The following is a 20,331-nucleotide window of genomic DNA, read 5'->3' as shown; positions in this document are numbered from 1 at the left end:
TATTGCTTAGTAGAATTTGTTGTCTATTATAATAGTAGGTGTAATTGAGAAGGATATGATTATTGTAATAATTTTTGTTAAATATTGATGTCGACAGATTGTAATTGTAATCGACTTATTTCAATTAATAATAATCCGTCGCTCTTACTTCAAAAAAAAAAAAAAAAACACCTACTCCAAAACTAAGGTTGTAATTGTGTGAACTTGATTATGTTTTTGTCAAATCATTAGAAGTAAAATTATTATTGACTATAATATTAATGATTATAGCTAGAAATTATAGTAAATAACTATTACTAAACATTTTAAATAAAATTAATATAAAGAAGTAGTATTTCCATCATAAAAAAATTACTTGTCAATGTTAAGAGACATAGTAAAAATATTTGTCATGACTTTTAGCCACAATAAATATTTTAGCCACCTTCGTAAAACCTACAACCAACAACCGTTATGTGACCATGTCCAATAACTATTTGCTATGATTATTTATTATTAATCATGACATTTAGTTATAATTAAATGTTACATTTATTGTAGTGAATCACAACAAAAATATTTGATTTTTTTTATAAAAAAGAATATATATTAAAATATTGAACATATGCAAATTAGTACCTTTGGTTTGGCTGGTAATTTTCATATATCTTTTCTTTTTTTATTTTAATCGTTAATTTTTTATATATCACATGCATTCTTTTCTACATCATCTCCCATCTCTCTCACATGCATCCAGTATGGCTTACCTAATATTATAAATAACAAGTACTATAGTTATTTTTTTTTATAATATGATGATATTACCAGAAATAGATAAATAAAATTATTTTAATAATACTATAACAAATGATCGACCTACAAGAACATGACTAAATGCTACCGTCTCAGTTCTCTGTATTTGGCTGTTGTATTTAGGCAAAAATTCGGTGGAAAACTTGCAGATAGCAAGAAAAGTACTATAATAAAAAATGACTCAATAATTAAAAAAAAATCAACTTCGAATTAATTAGCAAAATCAAATTCTCATTATTAGTCTATATTATTCAGCAAAATAATAAATTTATAAACGAAAAATATTTGCTAACGAAATTTAGCAACAAGCTATTTAAATTAAGAAAATTATTTTTTTAGTCCTTTAACTTTACCCGTTGTGAGTTTTAGGCCTATAAGTATGCTCTTTTTTTGTTAAGTTCTTTAAGTTTCAAAATTGATGAGAAATAGTTCGAATAGAGTTTTCTACATGATTTTTCGGAGAGATTTTGAAAATCAACTGGAAATTGGCCAAGTGGCATGCGATTTTGTTAAATTTCTGGCAATTTATACAAGTGCAGAGGTACGTGTATAAATATGGCCATTGATGCTAACTGACAATTATTAAGTACCAAAATTCCAAAGAAATTATATAAAATTTTAAATTTTTATAATTTAAATTTAAATTATAATATAAAAATTAAATATATTTTAATGATTATATTATTTACTATAAAAATAAATAAATTTTCTTAATTAAATTAAAATTATAATATAAAAAATAAATTAAAATTATTTATTTTAATATGTCCAATATGTCTTTCAACTCATATTCGAAGCCACATAGGACCCATAAAATCATCCAACTGGGCTGCCATGTCATCTTTCCAGCCAAACTTAAAGTTCCGACATGCAGGATTATTTGTCATCAATTTTATAACTTACAGGACTAAATAAAAAAAATCATACTTATAGGACTAAAACTAATAAGGGGTAAAATTAAAGTATGAAGAAAATATTTTTTCCTTAAAATTATGTTAAAGAATATAGATTAACAATGAGAGTTTACTTGCTAGTTAGTTCGATACTGAATTTATTTTTATAGCTATTAAGTCATTTTCTTGTAGTGAATATTTTATGATATCCATCTCATATGAATTAACAACTGATTATACAAGTACTATATAAGCTTTAAGTAAATAATTCAAGTGTATCAATAGAATATCCCTTTTCTTCAAGTTGTTCATGTTGGATTTATTAATCCAATAATTTTGGATCCTTAACCCGTTGGGCTTATGTGTAAAATAATTATGTATTATGAACTGTCGCAATTTAAACCTAATAAAATGATCAAGATAAGATTTTAGTAATTTGGGTCTTAATGTATCTGGTAGGATGTGGGCCTTTAATATATAGAGACTAATGGTAATTTCAATTTTAGTGATGGGTTAAAATTGAAATACCTACTATTATATATATATATATATATATATATATATTATACATCAAAATAAGATGAATTGTTTAAGATATCCTTAGACTATATAATACTACCAAAAAGAAATAATTATTTTCAATACTATAAATTTTTATGACTTAAAAATTATAGTAAATTAATAATATAAAATCTAGTAAGATAAAACCGAAGAGAAAATATAAGTTTTGACCACAATTAACCATAATTCGCCATAGTTTTACCCATTGCCAAAATATTTGACATAATTTTTAGCTGTAGCGAAATGTGTTGGCATGTCTTGTAGAAAAATAATCATTATGCAACCGTAATTAATTAGTATTCTGTTTCTTTTTCCTTTCTTTTTCTGTATAGCTTTTTTTTTTTTTTTTTTGTGTTTCTTTTATCATCTTCTTCGAATATTGCTTTTCTCATTTGTTTTCTACTCTTGTGAAGCTTGTCCCAGCACATCTTTAGAAATCTGTTGAAAAAATAAGAGAGAAGTCCATGTAAGACAATGCTTGACAGGTGCAGAGACATTATTATCAATGTAAATTGGCCCAAATTTGTCTTAGCCTCAAAACCTAGGTATTTTGCTAGTAACAGTTTCTATGACAAGAAGGGGAATGGAAATGAGAAGACTTACTTCCCACTCAAAAGTATAATTAGCCAAGAAAGCAACTAGAGAAATCAATTGGCATTTTAATTCTGGAAAGATAAGTGCTTGCGGACTGCCATAGTTTTTCATGAACCTACCTCGCATAATACTACAAAATCTAGTACTCGGAGCATGTGCATCTTAACAAAGCCAATTGGAGCTAGGAGCATAAAACTTACTGATTCATCTCGATCTCCATCTCCAGGCTGCAAATTATAGTCTTCGTCGGGCGCAAAGACTTTTTACTGGGGCCCTAACATCCTCAATTTAATTAAGAACAAGCCAAATATACGAGAATAGCACAATAAACAAAATATGCAAAATTAACCACTTACTAGTGTGTGATTTGAATGCTTTCTTTAACACGGTTGTCACCTCCTTTCTGATGAATAGTGGGTTGCTCTCGAATAGTGCACAAGTTAGATGATTTTCAAAGAGTGAGTGAATTCACAAGGATGTCGGCCAGCATTGACGAGTACCTAAAAGAAGAGAGGTGGAGGCATCAATATTTTCACATATATACCCAAAGTGAAACAACAAATAACATGAATTTTTACCGGGGCCCTAGCACTGTTAGTTTAGTTAAGAACCAGCCCAATGTACAAGAATAGCAGAATAAACAAAATATGCAAAATTAACCACTTACCATTGTGTGATTCGGATGCTTATTTTAACACGTTCGTCACCTCCTTTCTCAGGAATAGCGGGTTGCTCTTTGATAGTGCACAAGTTAGATGATCTTCAAAGAGTGGGGGAATTCACAGGGTCTCGGCCAGCATTGACGAGCACCTAAAAGAGGAGAAGTGGAGGTATCAATATTTTTACATATATATGGAGGTCAATACAAACTTCTATCCCAAAGAGAAACAACAAATAACATGAATCAACTCATTTCTGCTTTTGCAATTAGTAGAACCTCCTCTAGTTTCATTATAGCTTCACCCAGCAAATAGTCAAACTGTTATGATTAGAATATGTTATCTTTCGGTTTGCCCAAGAAGGAACTCAAGCTCTGCTTATCAAGTGCTTTCTTCTTCTTCTCATCAAGTTCTAACTAATGCTTGTATAAAACCTGCATCAACCATAATCATGGGTAACTTGGTCACAAAGGGTGCTGTTAATAGTAACATTATAAAGCCATTTCAAAATGACTTGCTAGATTTTGTCCAGAATTTCTTCACATCATTGGGAAATACTGAGTCCCAATTTTCTTAATTTCTGCTCCTCTTCCTGATCAAATTTGTAACTGAGCATTAACAAACTAGCAGAATGCTCCAATAAAAGATAGTAACACCATTGGCCCAAAATGGAAAAACTAATCTGATGGTTTCTCTTTATAGTAGTGAGTGACTATGCGTACTTAGAATAAATAAGAAAAACAAACGCCGCACCTTTACACTCTTCTCCCCTCTTGTAGTATGTAGCGTGATCTTGCTAGCTCTTATTTCAACTTTCTTGGCCTGAGCGAGTTTCCATTTCCTCTCTGACTCAAAATCCTAAAGTACATAAAACCATTTAACAGAAAGTTCAAAACCATGGAATAAATGAAGCATGGTGTTGAAAGAAAATATGCTTTCTTACCTTTGACAACCAATCCATCTCTTCCAAAACACGGTCCCGACATGTTTTAGGACACCGAGGTTCTTTCAGAGCTTCGATTGCCTATAATTCAAAGAACACATGGCAGCAAAGTTAACGAAACAGCATTATGGAAAATCATAAACACATTCTAACTCCAATTGTGGTATTAGGACATTCAGTTGCTATATCTCCTTGCATCCAACACAGAATCCCAACTAATACTTCTACGATGTGTGTAAATTGGCACCACATACGAATTTAAAACAATCATGTTTATAGCTGTGTTCGACTTAGATTCTTTGTAGGTTTCACTACGAAAAAGCATAAAATCCTATACATGGGTAATACAGGGTTTACAATCACTTGAACTTCTGCAATTCGCATCTCTCTTCAATTGAAGGCTACTATTGTGAGATGTTTGGACTCTTAAATTACAAAAAGTTAACAATAATTCACAAGAACACATGACACAAACATCCTGATCTTTTGTCGATTCACGGTCAAGTTTAGACCTTGGACCCATGGGAGGCCATGATTCATCCAAGATGCCTATCTCATAGTTAAAGCTACAAAAGAAACAAAAAAGCAAGACGAGTTGCGAATGTCATTAAGCCAACTGCATATTCACATCCTAAAACATACAATCATATTCCAACATATCTTGAATAAGCTAGTTGCAACACATAAAATATACCGCGAAAGCCAAAAATATAGTCATATATTTATAGTATATGATTATAAGTCTAAATAGAATGCACAGGAAAAACTTATAAAAACTTGCACATATAGAGAAATGGATTCCACTTTTGTTTGAAAAGCTATTTTGATTTTAGGATTATGGGTTATTATGAGCTTGTGTGAGGTGATAAATGACTTCAAAAAATACAGCTAGCAATAGCCACTTTCTAGACGGAAATTATTTTTTCTATAACCAAAATAAATTAACTAATAGCCATCTCACTTAAACAGCAAACTACAACACCACGTACCTCATACGTAGTAATATCAGCTGTTGTCTCTTCTGTGTGGCGAGGAGCAAAATTTCTTTTCAAATCACTCAATTGCCTTTACATCCACAGCAGCAACTCGAGGTTGGAGAGTGGATAGCACTTTTTTTCTTTTTCTTGTGGATATTCCTTTTTTTGTGTGTTTTTTCTTTTTTCTTCCAGATATTGCTTTTTTCTGCTTCTTTTCTTTTTCTTTTTTTGGATATCGCTTTTTTTTTCTATTTCTTTTTCTTTTTTCGAATATCGCTTTTTTTTTCTGTTTCTTTTTCCTTTCTTTTTGTGTATAGCTTTTTTTTTTCTTTTCTCCTCTTTTTCGAATATTGCTTTTCTCATTTGTTTTCTGCTCCTGTGAAGCTTGTCCCCAGCACATCTTTAGAAATCTGTTGAAAAGATAAGAAAGAAGTCCATGTAAGACAATGCAAACTGGCCCAAATTTGTCTTAGTCTCAAACCCTAGGTATCTTGCTAGTAACAGTTTCTATGACAAGAAGGGGAATGGAAATGAGAAGACCTACTTCCCACTCAAAAGTATAATTAGCCAAAAAAGCAGCTAGAGAAATCAATTGGCACTTTAATTCTGGAAAGATAAGTGCTTGCGGACTGCCATAGTTTTTCATGGACCTACCTCGCATAATACTACAAAATCTAGTACTCGGAGCATGTGCATCTTAACAAAGCCAATTGGAGCTAGAAGCATAAAACTTACTGATTCATCTCCATCTCCATCTCCAGGCTACAAATTATAGTCTTCGTCGGACGCAAAGACTTTTTACTGGGGCCCTAGCATCCTCAATTTAATTAAGAACAAGCCAAATATACGAGAATAGCACAATAAACAAAATATACAAAATTAACCACTTACTAGTGTGTGATTCGGATGCTTTCTTCAACACGGTTGTCACCTCCTTTCTGATGAATAGTGGGTTGCTCTTGGATAGTGCACAAGTTAGATGATTTTCAAAGAGTGAGTGAATTCACAAGGATGTCGGCTAGCATTGACGAGTACCTAAAAGAAAGGTGGAGGCATCAATATTTTCACATATATATGGAGGGGAATACAAACTTCTTACCCAAAGTGAAACAACAAATAACATGAATTTTTACCGGGGCCATAGTCTTTTAGTATATTTCCAAGGCAAAAGTAAGAAACTTCAGAAGTGCCCCAGAAAATCCAGCTCTGAATGTAAAGACATGTCACTTCTGCGCCACACCTTAATGCAGTCTGATGAACTAAATTCATTGCCTTTGAATGCCTGACGAGAATTCACACTACACCACAGGCCAATTCAGCTAGTGACGCTATACTGAAAAGAGAAGCATTACAAAATTTATTTCAATACCTGAGTTGTTGGATTGCTTTAGTCTGACATGCACATCACATACGTGCATGCTATTTCTTCTATGTCATCCCTACATCTGATCCAAGTAATTTTTATCACTCCCTTCATAGAAGTTATTACAACCACATTTGATGCTCTATTTCCTTATGAGAAGTTTTCAAAGGTCAACCAAGATAGGCCTTCTTAATTTGGTTTTAGGTCTTATCCTCTATGGTTGTAATTTTATCAACCATAGATACCTAGTGTCAACAAATTAACAAACATTTCTCCACTTATAGATCTGATCACTCCGCATAATGGTTGACGCATTATTTGTGAAAATAATGGCAATATCTCTTCCACTTTAACATATTGAATGCAATATGAATCAACTTCAATGGCTGGGATCAGAAAATGTGTGTCGTCAAACTGGAGGGCTATAAATGATTAAACAAGGTGAAATACAATATTTAAACCATGAAAAGGAAAAAAGAAAAAAGGAATGTTCTCAGTATAGACAATTTCCGAAAACCAAGAAAACAAGATATGGGTTTTGTACTCGAGTAAAGATTTTTAACAATCATTGGCAATCAAGCTTCAATGTGTTTAGATCTAAATACCATCAAGTCCGCCCTTAAGACAAAAGAAATATTCAAAATTTGCGGAAGACATATCCAAAAGGAGTTACAGAACATGGAACTACTCAAAAACAAAAGAAATAGCTCGATCTCATTAGCTATTAATCTTGATTGCCCACATAACAACGGACTGCAAATAGAGTTAGTGAATTCAACATAGCTATAGAAACCATGCTTTACCTGTCGCACTACTCTGTCGGTACAGGACCTACAGGCTGGTATCAATTTTTGCAGGAGTTTTATCTTGGTTATATTTGTACAAATCTCACTTTCCTTCGATCGTGGGTACGATCTCTAATGGGAAAGCTCCAACGCTGTGTATAAAAAGAAGAAAGGGTGCTTCAAAAATCATCCATTTCAACCATTAACGGAACCAAGCCGAGACTGACCGAATGGGTCTACTTCGAGTCGAGTCTCAGTTCATTCCTCCTTTCTAGTGGGAGAGGCATCCGAAGAAGCAGTGGGTGCAGAGGCGAACTATCCATCAGTGACAAGAGAAGGCGGAATGACACCCTCCGGCTTTGACTACCCCAGTTTGCTTTCAGTAGCCAATCTTTATCCCTGCTGTTTTTCTTGATTTTGTTTAAACCCACATAACCATGTTTTCTTGATTTTCTTTCCCCATTATATTGGTGAGAAGTGACGAGGAAAGGGGAAATGAAGGTGAGACTGGAACTGGGGATTTGATGGTGGAACAGAGAGAAATGCAGGAAAGAAGACATTGATTTTGAGGGGGTCTGGTGGTGATTTTTTAGGGTTTTTTGTGATGATTTGAGGGTTTTCTGTTTCTTCAAACTTGTCTGATCGGTGAGGGGGATAATGGTTGTCTGATCGGTGAGGGGGGTAATGGCGTGTTTTTTGTTTTTCTAAATTAAATAAAAGGAAAAAATTAATTATCTAAATAATTAAAATAGATGAAAAAGGCCGAGAAAAAAGTCCAAAAATTCTATTTCAACTCATCAGAAGTTATTCAAGAAACCCACATATGACATCAGGCCAATGATTAATTAAACAATAAATATTCTACCATTTTATTCCCCAAATTCCAAATTAATATCCCCCAAATGAACGACATCACCATTCTCATCGAATCCTGTAAGAATAGAATCTACGCTAAACTACAACATCAGAGATATTATTTTAGTCTTGATTCTCTGGAACATATGGAAGCCCCGAAATGATGCTAAGCACATGGGAGTCGCATTCAAGGCAACACCATTATTCACAAAACACTGGCGTACCTGCATAACCTCTATAAAAGTGAGATGCTGAAAGCCGTGTACGTGCAAGGGGAATTTTTTGTCGTAAGCATTATTAATATCCCCCTCCAACCGAAGACCAAGAGCAGAAAGCTACTATTGTCCATTGGAGAAAGCATCAAGAAGGATGGTACAAACTGAATACAGACGGAGCGTCAAAAGGTAACCCAGGTATTTCCGGCGCAGGTGGCATCCTTAGATATGATCTTGGTGAAGTCATCTTTGCCTTTCAAAAACCTCTTGGCATTACTTCTAACACCCAGGCTGAACTTCGAGCCATACACAGAGGACTGAAAATATGCATTGAAAAGGAATTTTACAAAATTTGGATTGAAACTGATGCAATTGTTATCATCAAGCTCATCTCCACACCACGACTAGGGGCATAGAACCATCATATAATCCTTCAAAGCATCTGGAACCTTCTGAGGCAAATCGAATAAAATCTCACATCTTTAGAGAAGGCAACCAAGCGGCGGACTTTCTAGCCAATCAAACATGTACATCCTTACAACATAGCATCATTACCAAAGAACATCTCACAGGTAAAGTGAAAGCTATTATTAACCTTGACTCTTATGGCCTCCCACACTTTCAATTCAAAACTTTTGTAGATCCCCCCTGAGTAGTTTACTTGATACCGATAGCCTTAGATTCGTGTGAATGCTAGGTGGGCTGCTTGCCACCATTTTAAATAATACAACACATATATGTATATAACAAACATATATATATTCAAATATGGAAAAAACCCACACACAGCCACTTTATTTCAGAGGATATATGCATATTTGAGCTGCGGGTTTCGAAACAGGTATGAATTCATTAATTTAAAATTATTGATTAATTAAATTATTAATATTATTTAATTAGTCCTTTCATTAAATATAGTTTATATTAAGCGATGTATTATTTAACCGGAATATTTTACGAGTTTGGCTATTTAAAGTAGTGTCGAATTAAATATCAAATCGGATATAAAAATGATATCGTTGGTTAATTAGATTATTAAATTTATTAGATTTGAATATTACTATAGCTAATTTATACAATTCCATCGGAATTGTCAACCAAATACGCAATTCTACGTATTGTATAATTAAAGTGTATAATAGCGAAAAATTGATAGAAAATTCATAGAAATATTTCGAAAATTATATTTAATAATGGTATGTTAACAAAGAGGAAAAAAACGAAGATTTGTACTTTGATAGAAATGAAATATTGAAGAATTATTAGAAATTATACGAATAACATTTAATATTATATTTAAAAGAAATTACAATATTCTCGATATATTAACTGTATGTGGTATAACTCATTATATGATACGGGGGTAGAGTGAAAAGACTGAACCACTACCTATTGGATAGATAAGGGTTGTAAAGTCGAGGTAAGTAAATAATTAGTATTATCTATATATGTCTTCTTTATCTATGGTTTTACTATTATCTAAATTTGTGGTTCATGTTGATGTTGATTTATCTGAAAGTATATGAGTGATGTATAATTTGATTTGATTGATGGTATTGTGTGCGTGGAATGAGAAAATACATTGAAATATATGTTTGTTGTTTGATATATTGTGGATGTTTGGAATGAGAATATGTTGATATATTGTTTTACGTTACTAGTTGCTTACAAGAATGGTGATATGTGGAAATGAGGGAGTGGTGGAAATTGAATATAATTATGGTGTGAATACCCCTTGATGTGTTGAAAGCCTATAAGGCGATATGAAAAGTGCTATGTGCGAAATGAAAGTGCTATGTGCGAAAAGAAAGTGCTATGTGCGAAATGAAAGTGCTATGTGCGAAAAGAAAGTGCTATGTGCGAAATGAAAACGCTATGTGCGAGATGAGATTGATGAGCCGGCTGTCAAGGGGATTCACTTAAATTTAATAATGGTGAGATTGAGTTGGCGGAAAAAACACAATATCACCTTCTGGTAAGCAAACTAGGAAAAAGAGGAAGTTTAATTGATTGTCTTATTGCGTGATAACTATGTGGTGTAATAAAGATGGTTACGTGGAAGCAAATTGACTATATATTCTATGCATATTGCCTATGTATCTTGTTTGAGGTTATATTTGGTATACATATATAGATAGGACTGGTTATTTGCTTACTGAGTGGCAGGCTCACTCCCCTGCTGACATTTTCTTTCAGGAGTAGACTTTGAGGTGTTTGACTGTTGAAGAGTAGGTCTATGCTATACTCAGGCAGGTCGGGCCAGTATGCGGTTTTCTCCTCTTTGACAGTTAGAGTACAAAATACATTTTGTTGTATAGAGAGAATGTAAGCATGGAGATTACTTATGATGGACTACTTGTAGTATTTGATGTGCATATATGTTGTGTAGGTTGATTACGCTTGTTATGACGTTGGGGTTACGTATACATATGTGTTAAATTATCAGGTGCATTTATGTTTATAAACACAGGGATTACTATAAGTATGACGTTTAGGTAGATATAGCCCTCGTAGCGAAGGGGATGCTACACTTTATCTGCAGATGCTAGTTGGAACTGATGATTCGAGTTTAGTGGCAGAAACCTTTTGATACACTGGATTATCGCCTCCAACTTTGTTTGTCATCTATTTTTGTAAGGGAGCAGTACTCCTTATTTATACTTTTGTGATTTATTGTAAGGGAGTAGTACTCCTTATTTATGCTTTTGTGATTTATTGTAAGGGAGTAGTACTCCTCGTTTATGCTTTTGATGGTTATCTGTAAGGGAGTAATACTCCTGCTTTTACTGCTTTTTTAGAATTGATAGGGAGTTAGCACTCCCCGTTGTAAATTTGCTCGCCTTTTGATCTTAATACAGAAGGGTTGGGGACTCCAAAAAACTCCCCCCACCCCCGGATGGTTTAAATAAAATAAAAGAAACTATTGGGACTTTTAATAATGTAATTATTCTATTATAATTTTTTATTAATATTTTTAATTACAGTCGTTAACAATTGTTAATTATAACAACTTGTTAACAATTTATATCTATTAATAGATATAACAATTATATCTACTAAAATTACATTTTAATTAATTTTGATAAAATTGCATCTGTTTTTTGCTGTAATTGTTACAGATAAAATTAATAGATGTATTTGTTAATACAATTACTAAGTAAAATAATTATTGTTAATTTACCTATTTTTTGAACAATTCATTATCACTTTCTTGTGCTAAATAACCTTCACAAATGTATTTTCAATTATTCAAGTTATGGTATTTGAATGGCAGTGAGGGCTCTCAGAATAAGGTTTTTTTTACCTTCAAATTTTCAAGGAGTTGCAATTAAAATGTGAAAAATTTTGCTTTATTATTTTTTCTTATTTCCATTAATTTTGTGGATTGTGTTCGTTGTTGGGAATACAGTTGACTGATTGGCCTATATTTGGTTTGCATGTAGTAAAGGTTAGGGCGCACAACCAAAAAAAAACCCTCTATTGTGCCGGATGAAGTCGGCTGTCACAATTAGTGACAGATTTTTCTACGGAATTGTTACCACCATCCATACTTGGGAAAGATCAAAATCGGTTGTAAGAGGACGACACTGTTTGTAGTAGTAATTTTACTACAAGGGAATAGCTAATAGCTACGGAAAAAATGGGAAAAGTGTTATTTTAATCCGCTAAGTATGTCTAATTTTAATTTTAGTCCGATAACTATGTCTATTCTTGTTTTGGTCCAGTAACTTACGAAATTGCTTACTTTTAGTCCTTTGGCAGATTTTCGGACAATTTTACCCCTATGAGTGCATATGGACTAAAACTGCCTTTCAAAAGTTGCATAGGGGTAAAATTGTCCGAAAATATGCCAAAGGACTAAAAATAAGCAATTTCGTAAGTTATTGGATCTAAACAAAAATGGACATAGTTATCGGACTAAAATTAAAATTAGGCATACTTAGCGGACTAAAATAATACTTTTTTCGAAAAAAATTAATGTTAAAGTTAGTATCGAGTTAATTAGTAAGTAAAATTTTCGTTGCTGATCTACACTATTGAATATATATTGTAAACAAATTCATTGCCAAATTCGTAGCAAGTAAATTCTTATATTAAATAATGTGATTTAGCAACAGAAAATTTACTTATTAATTATTTCAATGTTAATTTTTTTCGTTGCTATCAAGCTATTTTTTCTTGCAGTGCTGGATCATTTTTTAGCACATGTAAAGACAAACTACGCTTTCATAACGTCAAATAAAAGAAAGTATTTATAACACTCGCCCTTCCTCTCATGGAATCAAACAGCGGATAGCCTTTTTATTTTATTTTTTCTTTTTATCACAATGAGGATGGCGGATGGGAAACCTGGGTTTAAATCCTAAACGTGTCTTCTATGGAGGAAAGGCGATGTTGATTTTTTTATTCATTGTAATTAATTCAAAGGGTGAATAGCAATTTATGGTCCGTGCTATTGTATATGAACAAATTATCTCTTTATGAAAAAAATAATAATTTAGCTCTTTGTACTTTTTAAAATAAAACTATTTAAGTAACTTGCTTTATTTTAAAAAATATAGGGAGGTAAATTATTGTATTATAAAAAGATATAGGGAGATAAATTACTATTTTTTTTTATAAGAGAATAATTTGCTCATTTACAATATCACATGAATAACTTGTATTTTGCTCTTAATCCAAATATTGATGGCATAACGGTCTAATAATTGCCTACCTAAATGAGTTTGGATAAAATTCATCTTTAATCCCTGATTTTTTATTTCGATTTCAAAATAGTTCTTGTCTTTTCAATTCACTCTACATTAGCCCCTCCAATGAATGGTCTTCCTATATTATCCTTATGAAACTCTTCCTTTTTTTTTTTTTAAAACATAAAATCATGATTTGGCCCTTCTATTTTTAATCTTTGAAAAATATGAACATTTTAATTAAAATAATTTATTGTCGGCCCTCAAATAATAACTTCTAATGTATGAGTGACCAAATTGCGATAAAAATGAAAAGTGAAGCACTAAAATATTTTTTTATAAAAATAAAAAAAAGTTTAATAGGGGTAATATGGAAAAATTACCTGTTGGAGGACTAATTTGAAATTAGTTGAAAAAACAGGGACTATTTTGAAGCTGAAATCAAATATTGGGGACCAAAATGAATTTTACCCAAATGAGTTCGTTACTTTGTTATTCATTGTAATTAATGGTTAACTGATAGTAGAGTGTGTAATCATTGCTTCTTGAGAATTATGAGATGTGTATATGGATGAATTTATTTTTTTAGGTAAAAAAATTATGAGTCTGCACAAACTCTTCTCAAGATTTAGGTTCCTACTTAACTATTAATTTGGATTCTTCAAACTTTACATCATACACAACCTCAATGCATGTGCCAATTTTGTAATGCTCAACTGCTTAACTTCCCAACTCCCTTGCTTTTTTTTTTTTTTTTTTCTTTTTTAAATAGTGATGACGTTAAGAACTTAATAAATTGATCAATATATTGAATCGATCAATTTATTAGTATAACAAATAATAATGATATAATAAACCACAAGAAACTCGTATAAAGTGGGATAATTAGTACATATACCTAAATGACTAGTGGGACCCAAACTCAACTCACATAAAATGAGATAAATATTTATGCGTACGGCTGTTAATGGATGGGCAATACTCAAACTCGGGCTCATTACAATAGCTATTACGTAGACCAAAACCTAATATTATTATATTAGAAGCAAATCTGGACCCATATCCATTAAAATAAATATTTGGAGTAGGAGTAGAGCCTAAACCCTAAAATACATGTGGATATGAGTAAAATTTAATACCCCAAAATACATATTATTTATCAGCTAACTTAAAATGATTTAATTTATAAACTTTCGATAAATCAATCGGTTAGATTTTCATGCATGATATTTAAAATTTTATACTTATTTTATTAATATATATGTATATATACATACATAGATTTGCATAATGATACTTTGACAAAAATTCAAATTTTTTTTTTTATCTTTATTCTTAGAGTGACCAGTTTTAAATTAAATTTATGATAAATTAATTTGAGCGTGAGATGATAATTTAGAGAACAAAAAATACATAAGAAATTTAAACTAGTTAACCTCGACGAATATATGGAATAGAACTTTGTTTGAATTTGAATAAAAAATCATCAAATGAAAGTTGAATGCAAATTCAAATGAAGAAATATTTTATGCCAAAGCTATAATATTTTTTTCATTAACTTAATTTTTTCTTACTGGTTCTTAAATTTTCATTTTTATCTCGAATCTTTCCCTATTGCATAATTGATTAATAATGGTATGTCATTTAATTAACAATATGTCCTCGTGATATCATTACAAAAAATGTGTAGAACTGTTTCATTCTTTTTAAGGAACTTTATTATTCATATTGGTGGAAATTTAAAATTTAACAAAATTTACATTTTTCAAACTTATCATGAAAAAATAAAAATAAAAAAATTCAATGGGTAGAATCCAGACAGATCCAATTGTTTCCGGTATAACTTGACTAAGACCCAATGAATAGTTTGTGCATAAAGTCTATAAGTAACTATTACGGGAATTTATTGAGTATGAATGCGAGTAGGGTAATTCCCATATATTGACAAGTCTATCGACATGTCAAATGGGACTCAAACCAATGAATACTTAGAAATTATTCATGCGTGAAACCCAAACTTTAACCACTAAATGAAAATATTATTAGTATTTCCTAGCTAGTTAAATACCTTGATTATTATTGTCATATATCAAAAGAGTACTTTACATGTATATTCAAGGGATTTTTGTTTCTACCGAAATGGATATACCAAATGAATAATTAATTATTAAATTCATATTAAAATTATTATATCTATACTTTTTTATTTATAGCCTTTTAAAAAATTACATATGCATTCATTGAAAACGTCAACTGGACCTATTTTATGAAAAATTATACATATATTTCCTAAAAATATCAATATTATTACATAAAATATCCTTATTTTTTATCTGTCATGGTGATGTAATTATGAAAAAAAATAAATTATGTAAATAAATCATAAATTAAGAAGTGCAAAAGTAATTAACGATGCAGTTCTACTCTTTGCCATCATTATATTTCATATAATTATTCACAATATTTAGGTAGCTAACCCTGTCATAAAGTTCAATCAATCAATCAATTAATGAGATAAGTTAGCCTATCGAAAAAAAAACTCAGATAAATTAGAAAATAGAAATACTTATGAAATAATACTCAATATGTAATTACGTACCACTAGATAATATTGTTATGTATTGTTGGAAGTTTCGAGTTAGAATTGATTATATTTAGCATCTAAATATTTTGTTACCCAAATTATATTTCAAATTGTTCATGGTTATGCAATAATTATTGATCATGGTATTTTTATTACAAGTGTGACAAAAATATTTATTATGCTTCTTAGCTATGGCCAAAAATATTTTTCATGATTGATAATCTAAGTTTTTGCATCAGTTTATTTCACTATGATCAATTTAATTGAAGAGAATGAATGAATTAAAGGTAAATTTAGATATTCGAAAGTTGGTATGAAAATAAAATTCGACTTTAAAATATATTATAAATAAAAATAAAATATATAAATCAACAATTAAAGTAAAACAAATTTAAGTTATCAATTAATGTAAAATTTAAAAAATTGAATAAATTAGCCATCTTATTGACGAACATTCTTTACTTTAAAAAAATTGTTACGACAGCTTTATTAACCACCATCTGTGGGTAGGAAGACCTTTTCTTCCTTATATTAGTATAAATAAATTGTAGATTATAGATACAAACACGATAAGCGTTGCATCAGAGACATAGAAATATATATATATATATATATATATGTACATAGGTACCGACAGATTATCCAATAAAAGTGTTCAATAATACAACATTTATAATCCGGGAGACTGTTGATCTCTGCGTTGTTCATCACAAGCCTCGGAACAAATACGATTCTGCGACAAAAACATCTGAAAGGAACCCACGAGAACAGGTCGGTTCCACTCCTTGTTTTGCTTGCACGTAGCATCTCGTGACTCCGCAACTTGATCTCGCTATGTTTCACCCAACATATATATAATAAAATTTTAATAATTATATCTAATCAACGCTTACTATATATTATAGTAAAACTACAGTTACCGTATAACTAAAATAACATCCCATATGTTAGTGGGGTTAAAGCTATGGTGCCTAATTGAGCAAGGCCTCATCGGTGGAATAAGTCATAATCAAGCAACAATTTTGATGGTGTTGTGCATTCTATATATATCGGTTATAGACGGGGATTTTGTGCAATTTTTAAATTCTAAGATCTCTTAAATCTCAACAGACATTTTTTGAAGGACGAATTTGTGAAGCAGTAATCAAAACAAAAATACCTCGTAGGGCAACGGATCATCCATCGTGTTGCAATATGCTGCATTAAGTTTGATGAATGATTGAACTAGAGAGCATAGATATAAAGGAAATATTGATAAGGAGGTTGAGGAGATTTAGACCACACATGTAGCAGCTACTTGAGGAAAGTTAGCTCCATTTTTTTTTCATAGTTTTTGGTGTTGACTTGTATGATCAACATTTTTTAATAAATATCGAATATAGCTTATATTAAAAGTTTGATATATATATGGATTAATTCCAATTATAATGATTAGCTAATTTAATTTTTTTGGCCGACCTTAATGAAAGGGATCCAATCCATAATTATGCAGTTTGAATATTCTATTTCAAATTGTTAATTATCATGTTATAAATTAGGCTAAATATTAAAATTGGTCTATTAAGTTTATATCGAAAATTATTCTAATTTCTCAAGTTTATTTCTTGATATTAGTATCTATATATAGACTTTATTTTTAGTCTCATATTGGTCTCTCGGACAATTTTCTCGGCCAAAATGTAGTTGATTTTGATTTTTTGAAAAGAAACTGGTGAATTTAGGTTTTTTTTTTTTGTTTTAGTCCTTTAAATTTATAAAATTATCAAAATAACTTTTTTTTAGGTGAAAAAAGTACGTACTGTAACTTCCTGCCCAAAATGCTAGACCTTGACTTTCTAAAAACTGTTCATTTGGTGGCCAACAACATACTGAAATAGAATTAAAGTTGTGGTTTGGAAAATGTAATGAGATGTTTAATAATACAGATGTTGTACTAAGTACATGTTGTCTGTATATTACTGTTGTAGTAAATGATGTATGTGGTATAATAAAATTATTTTTTTCTCCTTAGAAACATTTGCGTTCACTCCTTAAATACCTAAAAAGTTTATAAAACCCCGATAGAGAAGGGTTCCAATAAAAAAACGTAATTTTAAAACGAAGACACGGTCTTAGATGCAAAACACGATATGGGCATGTTCTTGTTTGTTCCTATGTTGAAGTTTTACAATACTGAATAACATAGTTGTGTTATGCAACATGGCTTGGTTGAATGTGCTTGTTTGGAAAAACACGGTTGTGTCTCATTATGCGTCACTATATATGTATCATTAATTGTTTTTAATGACAATTCTTTGTTAGTAATTCCTAGATAAAATTACTCCTTTAATCTTATAAGATAGAGGATTCAACGCTTTTAGTATTCTACTTTACGAGACATTAAAATGGTCCAATAATTGAAAAAACTTGGCGCATTTGGTGTTATGCTTTACGGAATTTGTAAAACTGAACCCAAAATTGGACATGTTCGATAGATTTAATCCCATAAAACTCATAATGTAGAGGACTAAACTTGTCTATTTTTTCTCAATTATAGGACCATTTTAAAAATATCGTAAAGCAGAGAATTAAATATGTTGAGTTTTTTCAATTTTGAACCACTTTGATAATTGCGTAAAATAGATTACTAAAAATATAATTTTAACATAATTCTTGCTAATGGCAATTTATACGAAACAATAATCAGTAGTAAAAGTACAGAATTCAATATTATTGTAAAATAAAATTAGTCCACTATATTTAAATTGTCTCTTAATTCCTTTTCTTTTCCCCGCTAATTTTCTCAATTTTTTTGATGTGCTGCGAAGAGATGAGAGTATTTCTTCAACCAAAAAACTTGCCCCAGCTGTACGGATCCACAGCTGACATTAGCAGTAGATTTGATTAAGCGAATTGAGGACACCGTTAATTGTCATAAATACTTTTAACTAAAAATAATCGAACAAGATATCAATAAAGCCCAGTTTAATTGACGAAATTGAGGTCCCATAATTTTAAAATCATGGGTCTAAATCTCAACAATGTGGGGAGACGTTATTATACTTTAACAGCATATGCCGTTCTAGTTTTAATAGTAGTTGACAAAATTATTTGATATTGACGATTAGTATATTTGTTGGTTTTTGTTAGATATAAATATTAAATATCTATAATTGTAGTCGATTTATTTAATAAATGACGATGCGTCGCTTTCACTTCTAAGAAAAAAAGAACAAGTTTAAAATTATGTATCCAAATCTCACCGAATATTAATTATTTATCTCACTTTATGTCAATCGTTATAATTTATTTATTATAGTATTATTTAATTTATTAAATAAATAAAATGAGTGAGACAGAGAATGTGTACATAGTTAGATTAATTGTGTGTTGGTATGCCTTCAGTGTCTCCAAAAGCCAGAAGTAAATAATTACCGATGTACAAGTTTAAAATAATCCCTTTCATTTGGAGCACTTGCCAATTTGATTTTCTCTAAATATTCTACAAAAAACAATGACTTGTGATTGGACAGATAGAGATAGAGATGGAGAACTTATCCACCTGGAGCCAAAATTTGCTGTCTTGGTAGGCTACATTGGACTATGCTAAAAACTAGAAATAACATTACATTTATGCAGTCCAATTTGATCCGACGATTGCATAATTAATTATAAAATTTTATAAGATAATTGATTTTAGAAAATGTAATTATAACGTTTGAATTTATAATTTTAGAACTGGACCCATCTTGATGTTAACGAACGAATCGAAAAAAAATATCCAATTCTCATAAATGAGAACCGTGTCGTGGGATGAAAGTCTATAGGGTTTTGCCTCCACCCCGTGTCTTTTTAAAAATGAAGCGATTTACCTTCTTGTCTCGTAAATTACTATTTTTTTCATAGGGAAGTAATTCCCTTGTTTTTAATATCATAAGGGGATTACTTTCATTTTTCCGATTTTATTAATACATCAATAAATTTATAAATGCAACAGTTCAACAAATATTCCATCAATACATCCATATAACTAAGAACAATAAAATAAGTTATAATAAATTAACTAAGATAAAGTAAGAACACGAATATTCATATATTTAGTGTGACTCGAACTTATTTATCAAATCTCAACTTTAACCATTGTCATTATCTAGCATTAATTTTATACAATGGAGCTTAATTTCAGGCCCATAATTGTGACAATTGATTAAGGTGATTTGATATTATTAAATCTTGATTAATTCATTAAATTGGTTTTTCATTGGAAGAAATTGGTACGTGTAAGGCACATATTAAATAATGCTTGATTGCCGTAGGGACAATTATTTTTCCTTTTTGTCCCTCTTTTTTAAATTTCTTATTTATGTTTCGTTTTCTCTTCATTTAGTCCATCATGATGTTTTTCAATACGATTCATGTATAATGACACTCATAATTTTG

At 30.8% G+C, this 20,331-nt stretch overlaps 1 long non-coding RNA gene across 9 annotated transcripts; it reads right to left on the bottom strand.

Annotated features, from left to right (window-relative positions):
* Positions 1-814: 814 nt before the first annotated feature.
* On the bottom strand, positions 815-8,264 carry LOC105164298 (uncharacterized). Of its 9 annotated transcripts, XR_016065733.1 has the most exons (12): positions 7,586-8,258; positions 6,789-6,864; positions 6,553-6,717; positions 6,311-6,454; positions 6,155-6,228; positions 5,432-5,829; positions 4,443-4,523; positions 4,253-4,357; positions 3,508-3,650; positions 3,197-3,340; positions 3,041-3,114; positions 815-2,684 (listed from the first exon to the last, which is right to left on the bottom strand). It is a non-coding gene; the product is annotated as an uncharacterized LOC105164298 (long non-coding RNA). The 9 variants fall into 9 exon arrangements; XR_016065734.1 differs by having other exon boundaries at positions 6,553-7,719; positions 7,795-8,264; XR_016065730.1 differs by having other exon boundaries at positions 6,553-7,168; positions 7,586-8,261.
* Between the last annotated feature and the right edge of the window lie 12,067 nt (positions 8,265-20,331).

This window comes from Sesamum indicum, linkage group LG6, assembly GCF_026168435.1.
Source record: "Sesamum indicum cultivar Baizhima isolate 11 linkage group LG6, ASM2616843v1, whole genome shotgun sequence".
In the NCBI taxonomy this organism is placed as follows: Eukaryota; Viridiplantae; Streptophyta; class Magnoliopsida; order Lamiales; family Pedaliaceae; genus Sesamum; species Sesamum indicum.
This window is presented reverse-complemented; position numbering and strand designations above follow the sequence as displayed.